Source organism: Aethalodelphis obliquidens, unplaced genomic scaffold (genome assembly GCF_003676395.1).
Source record: "Aethalodelphis obliquidens isolate GAN/ISIS:26980383/991018 unplaced genomic scaffold, ASM367639v1 scaffold31, whole genome shotgun sequence".
Lineage (NCBI taxonomy): Eukaryota > Metazoa > Chordata > Mammalia > Artiodactyla > Delphinidae > Aethalodelphis > Aethalodelphis obliquidens.
In genome coordinates, this window is record NW_020837975.1 from 14,477,709 (window position 1) to 14,486,929 (window position 9,221).

The 9,221-nt window shown below is 41.0% G+C and overlaps 1 pseudogene; it reads left to right on the forward strand.

Annotated features, from left to right (window-relative positions):
- Positions 1-684: 684 nt before the first annotated feature.
- On the forward strand, positions 685-1,167 carry LOC113630920 (RWD domain-containing protein 1 pseudogene; annotated as a pseudogene).
- The last annotated feature ends 8,054 nt before the right edge of the window (positions 1,168-9,221 follow it).

The following is a 9,221-nucleotide window of genomic DNA, read 5'->3' on the forward strand; positions in this document are numbered from 1 at the left end:
GTTTTTTCATCAGTATAAGCCTACTATTGTATTGGCCGTATAAAGAAATCAGTCATTAACAAAATAAAAACTGGTAGATCAAAGAAGAAATCATAGTGAAAATTAGAAAGCACAAGAACTGAATGACAGAGAGTATACTATATATTGAAACTCATGGGATGACATTTGTCAAAATTCATCAGATGGTACATTTAAGATTTGTTTATTTCATTGTATATAAATTTTACCTTAAAAAATAACCATACATTGCTCAGCAGGCCTGGCCTGGCTTTGGGCCCCAGGCCTCCCAGCTAGGGACTTTGCACCTGTCCCTGCCTGGCAACCTGGGTGTCTGCACAATCCATGGGCAGCAGTGAGGGCCACAGTGACAGATTATCAAGAGGAACAGAGCAACTGGAGGCTCTGGAGTCCATCTATCCTGACTCCTTCAGAGCTTGATTATACATTGATCCAACCCTCCTAACAACTGGTCTTCCAAAATAGAAATGAACTCTCCTGATACCACTTTCTCCTTCAGTAGTGTTTTAGCTAAGTATTATCAGAAAACCCAACCAGCTTCACCATTACTGTGACATCTGAGGCTGGAGAAAATGATGAAACTTTCCAGACTATCCTCAAGTTTACATATGGGGAAAAGCACCCAGATGAAGCTCCCTTCTAGGAAATTCTCTCCCAGGAAAACCTAGAAGATAATGATGTCTCAGACATTTAAAAATTATTAGTATTACAAACAGAGAAAACCTTGGTATGGTGACGATCTTTACTTTAGTTACAGCTGTGCAAGAAAATTTAAGTGAAATGGTAGATCAACTAAAAACTGGAAGAGAAGGAGAAAAGAAACAAAAGAAGCAAAGCAGAAAAGGAATTATTTGAAGACACTCCTGTTACCATTAAGAATTTCTTAAGTTGGAAGGCCAAGTTTGATGCAGAACTCTTGGAAGTTAAAAAGAAATGAATTAAAAAGAACAAGCAGGAAAAGCTAAATTAAGTGGGAAACAGCTGTTTGAAACAGATCATAATCTTGACACATGTAATATCCAGTTCTTGGAGGATGCTGGATACAGCGTGGAGGTAGATGAGTCGTTGGTCCAGGAAATGAATCATTTGGAGCTACAGGATGAGGTGGATGATCCAGACTACCATCCTGCTGACCACAGAGCGACTTGACCAACTAGTGAACTATCCTCATCTTAGAGAGGCTTGACTGCCACAGCATCTGTGTCTATGCTGAGAGTGTGTGTTGATTTTCTTTTCTTTAGTCATAAGAAAAAATAATTTTCAGGAGAACAATTTTCTGACAGCTTTCATCATTAAACTTAATAAACTGACCTTAACATTTCAATCAATCGATCAATAAATAAAAATATTGAACTCCAGGGGCTTCCCAGGTGGCACAGTGGTTAAGAATCCACCTGCCAATGCAGGTGACACGGGTTCGAGCCCTGGTCTGGGAAGATCCCACGTGCCACCAAGCGACTAATCCCATGAGCCACAACTACTGAGCCTGCACTCTAGAGCTCTTGAGCCACAACTACTGAAGCCCACGTGCCTAGAGCCTGTGCTCCACAGCAAGAGAAGCCACCACAATGAGAAGCCCACGCACCACAACAAATAGCAACCCCCGCTCGCCACAACTAGAGAAAACCTGTGCGCAGCAACAAAGACCAAATGCAGCCAAAAATAAATAAAATTTTAAAAAAATATTGAACTCCAGGTAGTGATATGTGTGCTGAAGTGTTTAAGAGCAAATGTACTAATGTCTGTAACTTCCTTCGAAATGAATGAAAAATAAGATCCTTGAAATTGATAGAAGAAGGGATGGATAAATGGAAAGTTCTGTGATAAGGCAAATATAGTATAGTAAAATCTTAACTGTAGAAATTAGATGCTGGGTATTTGGGCATCACTACAATTCTTGCAACTTTGTGAACATTTTCAGAATTAAATAAAAACCTCATCAGATTGTGAATCACTATATTGTACTTATATAATATTGTACATCAACTATACTTCAATAAAAAAATAAGTGTAGAAACAACCCCCCCCAAAAAAAAACCTTCATTGGATGCAGATAAAGTGATTCATAAAGAGAAGTGTGTAGTCCTAAATACTTATATTACAAAAGAAAAGTTAAAAATTATTCATCTAAATTTCCAGTTCAAAAACTTAAGAAGAAAACAAGCACAGTAATCTTGAAGAAAGAGGAAGAGTGGCAGTAATAAAAAATGAAAGCAGAGGGCTTCCCTGGTGGCGCAGTGGTTGAGAGTCCGCCTGCTGATGCAGGGGACAAGGGTTCGTGCCCCGGTCCGGGAAGATCCCACAAGCCACAGAACAGCTAGGCCCGTGAGCCATGGCCACTGAGCCTGCGCGTCCGGAGGCTGTGCTCCACAACGGGAGAGGCCACGACAGAGATATGCAGAGATGGTAAAAAGACAAATAAAATAAAAATAAATATTTATTTTATTCTTTGAAATAAACTAATAAAATAAGCAAAACTCTGGCAGAATTCATTGATCAAGAGAAAAAAGAGAGAGAGCAAATAAATAATCTTAGAAAAGAGGGCTACAGATAAGTTATAGCTAGGCTACCACTAGCCCTTACAGTACCTTTGTGTGAACTAGGAAAATGTTTCCCCTGTGGGTGGCCACAGCCCTAATACCTAGGGCTTGTTACTTGGAAAGCCGGGTACAGGCTGCTCCCACTCACTCTTTGTCCAGACAAGCTTGTGCTTAAACCACCATATTGGCAGTCGTGGATCAGCATAGTTTAAAAAGTTATGAGACAATATGAACAACCTTGTGCCAATTAATCTGATAATTTGCACAAATGATTGGTTCCCTTTAAAACTACAATTTACCCAACTATATCAAGGAGACATAGACAACCTGAATAAACCTATAACCATTAAAGAAATCAAATAAGTAGTTACAAGATCTACTTTAAAAAAGCATGAAAATTCTTATTTTTTTCCTATAGTCTAGCATAATTAAACACCATTGGAATCATCTGTTTGCTAAAAGAAATAAAATACAGCTGTGAAACCATGTGGTTCTGGTGCTTTCTTTAAGGGTAAATCTGTATTCATCTTCCTGATCTTTTTTTGTGATAACTCGTCTTTTCAAGTTTTCTATTTCTTCATAGGTCAGTTTCGGTAATTTTTTTTCTTTGAGAATATCCATTTCCTCTAGTTTTTCACATTTGTTGCTGTAGAGCTGCACATAATTCTCTCAGCCTCTTTTGTGTCTGTGAATGTATCTCCTTTCTTATTCCTAACCTTGATTTTTCTTTTTTTTTTTTGCTGTACACAGGCCTCTCACCGCTGCGGCCTCTCCGGTTGCAGAGCACAGGATCCGGACGCGCAGGCCCAGCGGCCATGGCTCACGGGCCCAGCCGCTCCGTGGCACGCAGGATCTTCCCGAACCAGGGCACGAACCCGTGTCCCCTGCATCGGCAGGCGGACTCCCAACCACTGCGCCACCAGGTAAGCCCCTAACCTTGATATTTTTGCTCTCTTTTTTCCCTAACCAGATTCATGAAATGTTGATATATTTTATTGGTCTTTTCAAATAATTAACACTTGAACTTATTTTTTTCCTTTCTACTATTGTTTTTGTTTTCTAATTCATTATTTTCTGTTGTTGTCTATATTATTTCTCTCCACTTGGGGTTTATTTTGTCATTCTTTTCTTAGTTTCATAAAATGGGCAATGAATTCTTAAAAAAAAATTATTTCATGGTGAAATATTTAAGGCTATGCATTTTCTTCCGCTGTGTCCTGTAGGATTTTACATACAATGCTTTTCTTCATTCCTTTCTAGATGGTTTATCACTTCATTTTAAAAAGTTTTACAAACAAAATAATTATTAAATGAAAAAGAACCAGGAACCTTAATTCTAAGTAGTTATACTCTGACATAATTTCATTTCAAAACAAGACAAATGAATCACTCATTATAATTTTAGCTCTTCCCTAAAGTAATTAACTTGATTTATATATATATATATATACACACACACACACACAAAATAATCTATAGACCTAACCATCTTTCCTGTAATACCTCAGAAACCTTGTTTTATTAAGAAGAGCAACATTAAAAAAATTGTATAAATGGGGGAAACTAGGCCTACAGGATTTCACCCTTGCAATAACAAAGATAATTTTCCTATAGAAATTCCAATTGAAAGTTTTATTTGGCGATTTAAATAAACCTTAATTTAAGGCTGTACACCTGAGCTAATCTAGCTCTTTCTTAGTACAGTTGGTATCTATCCCAATAATAGACCAGCTATCTAGCCTATTAACAGATAGGTATTATCTGAGGCTAACCTGGTTTCCTAATTAATCCCCATTTCAATTTTTTATTTCCTCTTGATCCAAAGTTGCTGTAGGCACGTGCTTCTTTTCTTCTCGTTTTTTTATTTTGTATTTCTTACATATTTTTATTTTGGAAAAAAAGTGCAAATTGTACAAATTGTAGAGCTTTTCCTGTTTTTGAGTTGTTTGAGAGTAAATTGCTACCTGTTACCCACTGCTCCTGAGTACTTTAGCAGGTATTTTCCAAAATAAGGACATTCTCCTACATAACTCCAATACAATACAAATCAACATTGATACATAACTACCATGTAATTCTCAGACTCCTTTCAAGAGTCTCTAGTCGTCCCCAAAAGATCCAGATCGTAATCATAAATAATCATACATTGCATTTCATTGTCATATCTCTTTAGTCTTATTCATCAAGAACAGTTCTTCACTCTTTGCTTGACATTCATAACCTTGACATTTTTAAAGATTACAGACCAGTTATTTCATGTCCCTCAGCTTGGGTTTGCTGGGGTTTCCTCATGATTGGATTCAGATTATGCAGCTTTGATAGGAATAGTATAGAAGGGATGATACCTTACTCTCATTGCATCCTCTCAGGTGGTGCAAGGTTTCAAACGTTCCCTCCCAGTACTGATAATGTCCACTTTCGTCACTTGATGAAGGTAGTGTCTGCCAGGCTGTGAAGTTACTTTTTTCTTTAGTAATTAATAAATATTTTGTGGGAGGTATATGAAATTGTAAATATCTCATTCCTCACTGTACATTCAATTCATTTATGTCACTATAGACTTGTGGTTTCCTATTCTAGTCAATGAATAGTAATCAGTAATTATCGTTATCTCCATTAACTCATGAATGGATAAACAAAATGTAGTATACCCATACAGTGGAATGTTATTTGGCAATAAAAAGGAGTGAAGTTTTTTTTTATATATAAATTTATTTATTTATTTTTGACTGCTTTGGGTCTTCTTTTCTGTGCGCGGGCTTTCTCCAGTTGCGGCAAGTGGGGGGCTACTCTTCGTTGCGGTGGGTGGACTTCCCATTGCGGTGGCTTCTGTTGCTGCGGAGAACAGGCTCTAGGTGCACGGGCTTCAGTAGTTGTGGCGTGTGGGCTCAATAGTTGTGCCTTGCGAGCTTAGTTGCTCTGCAGCATGTGAGATCTTCCTGGACCAGGGCTCGAACCCATGTCCCCTGCATTGGCAGGCGGATTCTTAACCACTGCGCCACCAGGGAAGTCCCAGGAATGAAGTTTCGATACATGCCACAACAGGGATAAACCTTGAAAACATTATTTTAAGTGAAAGAACCCAGACACAAAAGGACACATATTGTATGATTCCATTTATATTAAATGTCCAGAGTAAGTTAATCAACAGAAACATAAAGAGGATTACTGATCACCAGAGGCTGGGGAGAAGGAGAAATTGTGAGTGACCACTGTTAGGTTTATGGTTTCTTTTTAGGGGACTGAAAATTGTCTGGAATTAGATAGCGGTGATGTTTGCACAACCCGGTGGATATACTAAAACCATTGGATTGCGAACTTTAAAACAGGTGAATTTTATGGTATGTGAGTTATATATATATATTTAAAATAAATTTATTTATTTATTTTATTTTTTTGGGCTGCATTGGGTCTTCGTTGCTGTGCCTGGGCCTTCTCTAGTTGTAGTGAGCGGGGGCTTCTCTTGTTGCAGAGCACCGGCTCTAGGCATGCAGGTTTTGGTAGTTGCAGCACGTGGGCTTCAGTAGTTGTAGCACGCAGCCTCAGTAGTTGTGGCGCAAGGGGCTTAGTTGCCCCGCGGTATGTGGGGCCTTAGTTCCCCAACCAGGGAGGGATCGAACCTGCGTCCTCTGCATTGGAAAATGGATTCTTAACCACTGGGCCACCAGGGAAGTCCCTGTTATTATTATTATTTTTAATTTATTTTTGGCTGCTTTGGGTCTTCATTGCTGCGCCTGGGCTTCCTCTAGTTGCGGCAAGCGGGGACTATTCATTGTGGTGTGTGGATTTCTCATTGCGGTGGCTTCTCTCGTTGCAGAGCACAGGCTCTAGCCGTGCGGGCTTCAGTAGTTGTGGCACATGGGCTCAGTAGTTTTGGCTCGCAGGCTGTAGAGTGCAGGCTCAGTAGTTGTGGCGCATGGGCTTAGTTGCTCGCAGCATGTGGTATCTTCCCGGACCAGGGCTCAAACCTGTGTCACCTGCATTGGCAGGCAGATTCTTAACCACTGCGCCACCAGGGAAGCCCCCCCTGTTATTTTTAAAAATGAAATAAATCTGCCTTTTTCACAGAGGATTGTAAGGAAAATTGCCTGTTTTGACTCTTACTGCTGAACAGAAGAAAAAGTTCCTTTCCTCAAAATTCATACCCTCAATCCAGTCCTGTAGTCTATGAAAAGCACCTACAATTTGTTGGGAGAAAAACAAAGACCTTAATAAAAAAATAACCAAAATATATGAACGGACAGTTCACAAAAGAGGAATATAAATGTCTAATAAATAAATTAAACCACTAAAAGATGATCATCTTCATAAAGTAATCAACACACATCACATTGTGGTTTTGTGATGATTAAAAGAGGCAAACACTTTCAATATTTTCAATACCAGATTCCTTCCTGTCTTTGTACTCATTTTCTCCATAATTCCCTGTAATTGGCTTCTACCTCCACACTTGCCTGAAATTGCCCTTGGTCACAAGACACCCCTCTCAATCCAAATACGAAGACCACTCCTACTCTCCCTGGAATTCTCCAAGGCTCTTGACCTCTAACCTTTCCTTCCTCGAATGCTCCTTCCAGGCTCTTCAAGGCTCATTCCCACTACCTTGGACCACTACTTGATCTCTTGACTGACCATTCCCTTTCTTTTCCTGCCCTCTAGCTTTGGCCAATTGTAGGTGGACACTTCTCTTGCGGCAGGGGGATGGAGGCTGTTCAGCATCTAAGAATGTCCCACCTTATGAATATTTTATGAAGCAGACCCCACTTCTCACTATAGAAGCTGAAAATGCCAGATATTTGTTTTCCCGACCCGCTTTTGAAGCTGGGTGCTGGCACTGACCTAGGCTGGGTCAATCTGATGCAGCTATTTTAGACTTTGACTCTGGAGTTATTGGCGAAAAGAAGCAGAGTCAATGGAAGAGTGTTCCTGGCACCAGCAACTTCCAGTTTCCATGGCAGCTGTGGCAGCAGTGCCGAGCTCAGGTCGCTGCCTGATGGTGTCAACAGTGTGAGGTGTGACATCTAGTGGACAACAGTGTCCTCACTAGACACTATTTATAGAGTGGTTTGGGCCATGGTGGTAGCTGTTTAGGCTCTGAGCCTGGTTCTCCAGCTTTCCCAGTGATTCTGTGTGCTATTTTAGCTTAACTTAAAATCAGAATCTATTTCCATTGCTTGAGACTGAGAACTCTGACAAATATAGCTTTTTAGAAAGCTGTCCTCAGCTCTCTCTCTATACCACCTAAAACCACACTTTTCTCTATATTTTCTAAGTCTCTATTGCATTATAAAGAATCGGTGCAACTTAGCACATTATCATTTGTTACCTTATACTTAAAATTTTCATTTTCATATGTTGTTTATGTTTATTTATGGGCCTTGTTGGGCCTGTAAATTGTCTCTCCAACAACACCGTGAACCATGAAAACAATTAAAAATAGACGATAGGGCTTCCCTGGTGGCGCAGTGGTTGAGAGTCCGCCTGCCGATGCAGGGGACAGGGGTTCGTGCCCCGGTCCGGGAAGATCCCATATGCTGCGGAGCGGCTAGGCCCGTGAGCCATGGCCGCTGAGCCTGCAGGTCCGGAGCCTGTGCTCCGCAACGGGAGAAGCCACGACAGTGAGAGGCCCGCATACCACACACACACACACACACAAAAAAAGGATGATAATATAGCCTTATATATTTGCTGATGGGAATGATGGGAATGGGACAAACTGAAGATAGAGGGGTGAACGGCTGACAGGCCCAATGTCCTTGAGTCGTTAAGAGGAAAGGAGATCTGGGTTTTTTTCTGGCCGTGCCTCGGGACTTGTGGGATCTTAGTCGCCCCGCCCCTCCCCCCTCCCCGCCCCGGACCAGGGATTGAACCCATGCCCTTGGCAGTGAAAGCACAGAATCCTAACCACTGGACTACCAGGGAATTCCCAAAAAGAGATCTAGTGCCCAAGTCAAGGAGTTGGCCTTGGGAGCAGAGACAGTCCACCTATAGCAGGAGGAGGGCAGGCAGATGCTAGGTACAGATGCTACCAGTGGGTAGCTGTGGTGGTGGATGCCTTAATTTTCTCTGTAGATTAGGAAGCAATGTCATCAGTAGAGAATGAGAAGGGGAGAAAGTGTAGGAGGTTGGAGAAGGCACAGAACAGTCATTCAGGACAGCAGTTTGGGGAATAAGGCAACTTTCCAAGATGTTCACAGTATAGATAATTTTAAGAGACTCAGTTTCCAGATACTCAATTTCCAAATGTTCTTTTCCTAAAATTGATCTATTTTCTCAAAATAGATGCCAGCTGCCCTTCCTCAATTGCCTTTCTCCCACTTTACATAAGTCATACCTCTCACTCAGCCCAAATCTCACTATAGTTAGGCAGTGTAGCACAGTGATTATGATGGTAGCCAGTCTCCAAGATGGCTTGATTCCTGATATTCATATCCTTGAGTTGTCCTGTACCTCACTGAATCAGGTCTGGTCTATGTGATTAATGTATGACTATTGAGGCTAGGCCATAAAGGGCATTGCATCCTCCACCTTGCTCTTTTGTATTGCTTGCTCTTGGGAACGCCGACTACCACGTCATAAGGTCACTCAAGCAGCCCTAGGAGAGGTCCACATGGAGACAAACTGAGACCTCCCCAAACAGGCAGCACCCACTCACCCATGATG